Source organism: Mus musculus, chromosome X, assembly GCF_000001635.26.
Source record: "Mus musculus strain C57BL/6J chromosome X, GRCm38.p6 C57BL/6J".
NCBI lineage: Eukaryota > Metazoa > Chordata > Mammalia > Rodentia > Muridae > Mus > Mus musculus.
Window position 1 is genome coordinate 107,922,541 of NC_000086.7, and position 9,503 is coordinate 107,932,043.

Here is a 9,503-nt window from a genome sequence, read left to right on the forward strand (position 1 = left end):
AGTTCCATGACTCTAGAGAATCCTGGCTAATACAGTTTGCATATGTCATTTTCATATTACTTTATAGCACTCATTCTCCCCACCACTCCACCAAATTCTTTAACCCTTCATATCCTCATTTTTCTAGCTGTGTTCTACTAGCTTTCCACTTCTTTTAAGTTGAGTGTCAGTAGAGTGGGTTTTCATTTGTATTTGTAGATCTCCTTCCTTTTAGTTGCCCCCTACCTTTATCCCTGATTTCCCCCCATGCAACCCCACTTTTCCCTGCCTAAGGCTTTCTGCCTCAAGTTTTCTACCTTATTACCTTCATTTTACCTATAAGTTACTCTCCCTGCTCTTTTAATGTATTCATTTTCCACGTTTTGGGGCCTCTACTTGTGTGCCAAGCTAAATACACAATATGTGAAGCAAGAATCCACAAATGAGATTGTTTGTCATTCTGTGCCACAGTTTATATAGTTGTTTCCAGTATTATCCATTATCAGGGAAAAAAAGAAAGTGAATGACTATAGTGAAAATAAAAAATGTTAGGAGTACAATAGAAACATTATATGTACATATATATGTATATATATATGTATGTATATGTGTGTGTGTAAGTTATAAATTGAGCTACATATGAAGCTCACTACACAACATGCAGACAAATTGCCAAGCATAAACATTTTATATATCCTTATTAACTTGAAAGTAAGTAGAAATAAAGAAGAAATATTCAAGTACAAGAAGCAAACAGAAAATTAAAACTAGGGCTGTGAGATGTAAAAGCTGAAAAGTTCATAGTAATGCCAGAAGTAGGTATCCAGTACGGACAGAGATAGATTTAATCTGAAGCCTATACACTTCAATTTCAAGACTCTTCCATTTCATAGTCTTCCTCTAAGGTCCAAGGAGGAGATATTATACCTGATAATTTTATCTGTTTGTTTGCTTGATTTTTTTGCCAATAATTAACTGTTGTCTTCTAACCTTGAATTCGAGTATAAAATTGTATCATCGAGTATAAAATTGTAATACAAATTTTATGAAGCAGTTCAAGCTTTGAAACATGGATGTAGAGACACTTTATGGATGCTTTAATTTCTTTTCATAGAAGAAATGAAATCACAGATGCTATATAGAAAGTATATTTAAGGAATTCAAATGGGTTAAATTTATCATTTAAAGTATAAATGAGAATAAATTTTCATGTTTTAGTACAATAATTGAAAGTATATAGACTTTTGGTTCAGTCATGCCTCACATGTAATTTTGCTTTTCACACTTTTATTTAGTTATAGTCAATTTATTTAGCTATGGAACCCAAAAATATTAAGTAAAAGCCCAAGCCATAATTAACTCAAAAGTTTCAAATAACTTTAATATTGTCATAATTGTTCTATGTAACTTCTAATTATTAATCTCTTACTGTGTTTACCTTATTAAGTAAGTATTATCATAAGTGAATATGTACATGGAAAATCTAGCATCTATAGGATTCAATCGTGGAAAACCATTTGAGATACTAAAATGTATCTTCCACAATTAAGAGGGAGTACTATACAATTGATTATATTTAAGGTTATTTATTAATGAGACAAAACTGAAGCAGTTAAGGTAAGAATTGAAATCCACCAAAAGTATACTCTAATGGATACCAAAAATAATGCTAATAGATTTCTGTCAGATACTACGAAAAACTAGATTCTAGTGCTCTGTTGAGGTTTCTGGACCTGACCCTCATCTGATCTACTTCATGCTTTACAGTGGCAGGATTGGAGATCTTTGGAGAGTGCCTATTCGATTTTACAAAACAGGGGAGAATGAAAGTCTTTTTTCAGAGACATATCTAAAGAAATTCTGATAGATTAAAGAATATGTTAAATATATCCAAAGACTTGTAAAGTTCTGTAATTGATTCTCCAAATCCAACTCCAAAATTACTACTAATAAAGTGGTTGGTACGGTTTATGTAAAATACAATAATCTAGAAATAAATTAGACCTGGAATGTTCGTGACATTGTGTCTGCATTGCATGTTTCATGGATGCCCGAAGAACACAGCGCTCCAACTGAAATTAACATTGCAAAGTTATTGAATAACTTTCTGTGTTGGATGTAACTCCATAATACCACTAATGGCAATGTGATCATTAAGCATCTTGTTTTTTTTTCAATTTATTTTTATAGTGCTTTAAAGAAGCACACAGAAGTTAAGTTGAAGTGGCACATGGCTGTAATTTCAGCACACGACAAGACTTTTCAGTTGAAGGGCAATACAACAGAGTAAGATCTTATTTTCAAAACAAACAAACAAACCCCAAAATGCATTAATAAAATTATATATAGTAAAGTACTATGGGCAAAATTAAATTGAAATTCAAAAAGAGAAGCTGAGAAGTTGCAGCATGTTCAATATAGAGAATGAAAAAAAATTGTCCATAGATGCACTATTATGGTTGCTATTTTCCAATGGTAATTATAATGAAGTTAATTTACTGGACATTCTTCATATATTATGATATGAAATTCTAAGAGCAATCTTCTAGAGAAGTCTCACTTACCTCTGCTTTCAGAGATTGTCAGAAGTACATGGGGCTTTAACTATCTTGTTTATGTTAAAGTAGTTAGCTCGTGATACCACTGTCATGGGAATTTAGATCTGCTTAACACCAGAAGACAATTTTAACGTTGTGAAATTCTCTTTCTTACAGTTTACATCTTCAAGAAACTACAGTGTCTAATTTTGTACTATTATAGCTGACCATATATTATGCCTTCATAAAGCACAGAGATTCATAGTAAGCAGAGTACATTGTTTATCTCCAATACCTTTTGTGAAAAGCACATTATAATATAATTATAATTTGTCATTATACATAGATGATTGGAACCAGGACACTGTTGTTCTGCTTTACTTTTCAAAGTTTAATATCTCTAACCTAAGTTTTGTCCCATTCAGCCAACCTCAATTTCTTTCCAGATAAAAAGAATAAGGCATTGTATTAGTCAGGGTTGTTTAAAGGAATGAATAGGATAAACAAACATGTGAACAAGCAAGTGTGTGTGTGTGTGTGTGTGTGTGTGTGTGTGTGTGTGTGTAATTTACTAAGCCATCTTATATTCAAATAGAAACAACAGGTACCTCAGACCCAAGAGGCTGGAGAACCTAGTAGTTGCTCAGTTCATGACACGTGATGCATTTACAGTCACAATTCTATGCCGAATACTTGGGAAAGTACTAGAGAGCCTCTGGTTCATTCCATCAATGGTGGAAGCCGGAAAATGTTAGTTCTGCTATGAGCAATGGATGCAGCCACGACAAAAGAGTAAGTCACCTCAACCACAGGAATGAAGTTCAAGCAAGCAATAGGCATAGAGTATTCCTTCTGCTTTACACTTTTATCTTGACTGCTACCAGAAGGTTTTCCCAAACTGGAGTGATTCTAATTTGTGACAACTTCACATTAAAAATCACTATCACAAATATTATGATATTCAATTTAAAGACAAGTGGACTAAACTCTGGGATCCAGGATGAGTGAGAGAATAAGCATGGAAAGGAGTATCTCTTTAGTAGCAGTTAATCTGCCCAGAAGTGAAAGCTTCTGTCCCAGCAATGTCACAGAGAATAATCTTGGTGTTGGGAGAGGGATTTATTGAATAACTTTCTATGTTTGATGATCTCTGAAATCCACTCAGAAAGTGGTTGCCTTCCCTTTCTGAGTAATAATATCTCCAAGGTGAACAGGGTCATTGTAAGTTCAAGGGCATTTATCTTATCATGAGTGGATTCTTTCAGAGCCTTTGGAGGGCCCCATGAAGTAGGAGTCATGCCTTTAGCAATGTTAATTGCAGTTTCCTCAAGGCATCTGTAAAGTGTTCCAAGCAGCTGAGATGTCATGATGACAGTCTTGCCAGTCACCAACACAGGAACTGATTGATTCACAGCTCTGGGCTCAAGGCACAAAGCATGCCATTTGTCATTCAGGAGGCTGAATGACTGCTCTTGATAGCTTTGCTCTTTCAAAGGGAAAATACAATGAGAAAAGAAGAAATGTTTAAGAGTATTCACAATTAAAATTTATATTCCTAAAGCATTTAACAATACTGAAACATGCAAACAAGTATTCTTTGCAGAGCTGAGTTCCACTGATAAGATTAAATAGTCATGTATTAGGTTTGTCTCAAACAATTTGTAGTAACCAAAAACATATAAGTGGCAGCCACAAATGAAGTTACAGTGTCTACTATCCCTAGCTATACCATATAGAATTTAAAACTATTTTAACTATTTATACTATATAAATGGTATGAACTTACATGGTATAAATAGTGAAATATATCAACTATTATACCATTTATACCATATAAATCTGTTTTCCGTGTGAGAAGTCCTTTGTATGCATTTTCAGTTAATCCATTCTGTAGTTCTAGGAGGCACAAGTTAATATTTTACTTTCATAAGAGAAAAATTCAAGGCCACATCGTGTGTCTTCTATGGGTCTTGTCTTAGCACGTGAATAGTAAAACTTTGTGTGAGTCTGTATCAGCTGGCATCATTTTGTCAATTAGCCCAAGTCCATGGAAGTGAAAAGAAGCTGTGCACCCCACCACAAGTTTTTGGTGCATTTCTCTCTATGAAGTCCCAACAAATGCAGTTCTACTACCAATGTAAGGGGGACCAATACATGTGTGTCCTTAGCAAAGATTTCTTCATCATGTGTCCTTTCATGTGTTTTAAGAGAATATTCTTTCATCTGTGTCTGCTTCAGTGAAATATTCCTTCACAAATGTGCCTTAGCCTTTCACCTGTGTCCACTTTAGGAAAATGCTACTCCACATGTCTATTTTAACAAAGAACCATCTGACACAAATCACTTTCCAAAGAACCCTTGAGTTTCCACCTCAATTGATTTGTGTGTGGGGTGGGACAGGGGAGTTGCAGAGACATTTATTGATATCCTCAATGAGTAAAACAAGCAGCTTTGGTTGCTTTTCTCAATGTTTTATGATAAGCTTTAAGTGATTTTTAAAATTAATTAATTAATTATTTTACACTTCATATTTTATTTCCCTCACCCCCATCCACCTCCTTCCACCTCTCTTTCTCCTCCTGGATGACCCCACCTCCCATCCCACCTGACCTCTAAACTCCCTGGGGCCTCTAGTCTCTTGAGGGGTTAGGTGCATCATCTGTGAATGAACACAGACCTGGTAGTCCTCTACCGAATGTGTGTTGGGGGCCACATATCAGCTGGTACATGCTGCCTGTTTGGTAGTTCAGTGTTTGGGAGATCTTGGGTGTCCAGATTAATTGATACTGCTGGTCCTCCTATAGGATATTAGGCAAAGAAATAAAAATAAAAAAGGACAGAATACCCAAGATACAGTCCACAGAACTCAAAATGGTCAACTAGTTGAAGTGCCCAAGTGGGACACTTCAGTTCCACTTGGGAGGGAGAAGAAAGCAATCACAAGTGGGGTGGAAGGGAGGGACCTGTGAGGAAAAGTGGATGGGGGAAGGAGTTGGGGGAGAGGGGAACCGGATCTGGTATTAGGTGAGGGAAAAGGACTGAAGGCCAGCAGAAAGAATGGTAACAGGCAACCTTAGGAAATAGGAGGTTGGGGGGACTCCCCAGAATGCAGCAGAGACCTGCAAGGTGACAGACTCTCAAGACTCAAAGGGAGGGAACTTAGATGAAATGCCTGACAGTAGGGAGAGGGAACTGGAGCCATGGTACTCAGTAATAGAAACTCTAGGAAAGTAATAAACACATCTTTATCAATTATGTCTATTATTTGTTTGTGGTCAGAACTTTAAATTGAATTTTTTTTCTTTACATACTCCTAGTTTTTAGACAAAGTTGGAAAATCTTTATGGTATTTTTGCTGATTTTATTTTTAAAATATTAAAATATTTGATCAAACTATAATTAATATTGGTACAAAGAAAAATATAGCTCCAACTGTACATACTTTCAAACCACATAACTAGTCAATTTTCTTAATACATTTCATTGGTCTACATTGTGAAAATAGTTTTCATTGTCAAAACCAATATATATAACATACATAAGTCACTATAAACATGAATATAGATCTAGATACATCATTTCATTAACTAAATTTTATTTAACTATATATTATTTTATTCTAATCTACTTATATCCAACTAATGTTCTTTTTATAGTCTTTCAAATTTTGTGTGTGTTGATTATATACATAGATAGATATATTAAAAATGTGTGTATACATATAATTTACAGCTAGTATATTGGTTTGCTATTATAACTGTGGTTAGACTTCCATTTAATCTTCTTTCTAATATTTTAAACTGTAAGTCCATTAATTTGTATATTTTCTAACAGCTTTGTGAGTTCTCTAAATATTATAATGATTTTGTAGCAATGTTACTGTTAATATTTATTCAATACTAGGCACATATTGCCATTGTTTGAAAATTATTTTAATATTTTTCTGCTAGTTCTTTTTTTCTGAGATAGTATGTCTGAGTAGCCTATGTTTCTGGTTATTAACAAAGACTATTCATTTTACAGAATAGAGCAGTATATTTATCACTGTATAAAATTTTAAGCAAAATAACGAAACACATTGATACATAAAGGAATAAGAATAGGAGAAATTCAAAGGACCAGCAAACATCTTCAACAAAATTGTTGAAGAAAACTTCCCAAATCTAAAGAAAGAGATGCCCATGAACATACAAGAAGCCTACAGAACTCCAAATAGACTGGACCAGAAAAGAAATTCCTCCCGACACATAATAATCAGAACATCAAATGCAATAAATAAAGATAGAATACTAAAAGCAATAAGGGAAAAAGGTCAAGTAACATATAAAGGCAAGCCTATCAGAATTACACCAGATTTTTCACCAGAGACTATGAAAGCCAGAAGAGCCTGGACAGATGTTATACAGACACTAAGAGAACACAAATTCCAGCCCAGACTACTATACCCAGCCAAACTCTCTACCATAGATGGAAAAACCAAAGTATTCCACGACAAAACTAAATTCACCCATTATCTCTCCACGAATCCAGTCCTTCAAAGGATAATAACAGAAAAAAACCAATACAAGGACGGAAACCACGCCCTAGAAAAAACAAGAAGATAATACCTCAACAAAACTAAAAGAAGACAGGCACAAGAACAGAATGCCAACTTTAACAACAAAAATAAAAGGAAGCAACAATTACTTTTCCTTAATATCTCTTAATATCAATGGTCTCAACTCCCCAATAAAAAGACATAGACTAACAGACTGGCTACACAAACAGGACCCAACATTCTCCTGCTTACAGGAAACCCATCTCAGGGAAAAAGACAGACACTACCTCAGAGTGAAAGGCTGGAAAACAATTTTCCAAGCAAATGGTCTAAAGAAACAAGCTGGAGTAGCCATTTTAATGTCGGATAAAATCGACTTCCAACCCAAAGTTATCAAAAAAAACAAGGAGGGACACTTCATACTCAACAAAGGTAAAATCCTCCAAGAGGAACTCACAATTCTGAATATCTACGCTCCAAATGCAAGGGCAGCCACATTCATTAAAGACACTTTAGTAAAGCTCAAAGCACACATTGCACCTCACACAATAATAGTGGGAGACTTCAACACACCACTTTCATCAATGGACAGATTGTGGAAACAGAAACTAAACAGGGACACAGTGAAACTAACAGAAGTTATGAAACAAATGGACCTGACAGATATCTACAGAACATTTTATCCTAAAACAAAAGGATATACCTTCTTCTCAGCACCTCACAGGACCTTCTCCAAAATTGACCATATAATTGGTCACAAAACAGGCCTCAACAGATAAAAAAATATTGAAATTTTCCCATGTATCCTATCAGACCACCATGGCCAAGACTGATTTTCAATAACAACATAAATAATGGAAAGCCAACATTCACGTGAAAACTGAACAACACTCTTCTCAATGATACCTTGGTCAAGGAAGGAATAAAGAAAGAAATTAAAGACTTTTTAGAGTTTAATGAAAATGAAGCCACAACGTACCCAAACCTATGGGACACAATGAAAGCATTTCTAAGAGGGAAACTCATAGCTCGGAGTGCCTCCAAGAAGAAACGGGAGACAGCACATACTAGCAGCTTGACAACACATCTAAAAGTTCTAGAAAAAAAGGAAGCAAATTCACCCAAGAGGAGTAGACAGCAGGAAATAATCAAACTCAGTGGTGAAATCAACCAAGTGGAAACAAGAAGAACTATTCAAAGAATTAACCAAACGAGGAGTTGGTTCTTTGAGAAAATCAACGAGATAGATAAACCCTTAGCTTGACTCACTAAAGGGCACAGGGACAAAATCCTAATTAACAAAATCAGAAATGAAAAGGGAGACATAACAACAGATCCTGAAGAAATCCAAAACACCATTAGATCCTTCTACAAAAGGCTATACTCAACAAACCTGGAAAACCTGGACGAAATGGACAAATTTCTGGACAGATACCAGGTACCAAAGTTGAATCAGGATCAAGCTGACCATCTAAACAGTCCCATATCACCTAAAGAAATAGGAGCAGTTATTAACAGTCTCCCAGCCAAAAAAAGCCCAGGACCAGACGGGTTTAGTGCAGAGTTCTATCAGACCTTCAAAGAAGATCTAATTCCAGTTCTGCACAAATTATTTCACAAAATAGAAGTAGAAGGTACTCTACCCAACTCATTTTATGAAGCCACTATTACTCTGATACCTAAACCACAGAAAGACCCAACAAAGATAGAGAACTTCAGACCAATTTCTCTTATGAATATCGATACAAAAATCCTCAATAAAATTCTCGCTAACCAAATCCAAGAACATATTCAAGCAATCATCCATCCTGACCAAGTAGGTTTTATTCCAGGGATGCAGGGATGGTTTAATATACGAAAATCCACCAATGTAATCCATTATATAAACAAACTCAAAGACAAAAACCACATGATCATCTCGTTAGATGCAGAAAAATCATTTGACAAGATCCAACACCCATTCATGATAAAAGTTTTGGAAAGATCAGGAAATCAAGGCCCATACCTAACCATGATAAAAGCAATCTACAGCAAACCAGTAGCCAACATCAAAGTAAATGGAGAGAAGCTGGAAGCAATCCCACTAAAATCAGGGACTAGACAAGGCTGTCCACTTTCTCCCTACCTTTTCAACATAGTACTTGAAGTATTATCCAGAGCAATTCGATAACAAAAGGAGATCAAGGGGATACAAATTGGAAAAGAGGAAGTCAAAATATCACTTTTTGCAGATGATATGATAGTATATATAAGTGACCCTAAAAATTCTACCAGAGAACTCCTAAACCTGATAAACAGCTTCGGTGAAGTAGCTGGATATAAAGGATGATCAAGGAACTTCACATAAAACCAGAGACACTGAAACTTATAGAGGAGAAAGTGGGGAAAAGCCTTGAAGATATGGGCACAGGGGAAAAATTCCTGAACAGAACAGCAATGGCTTGTACTGT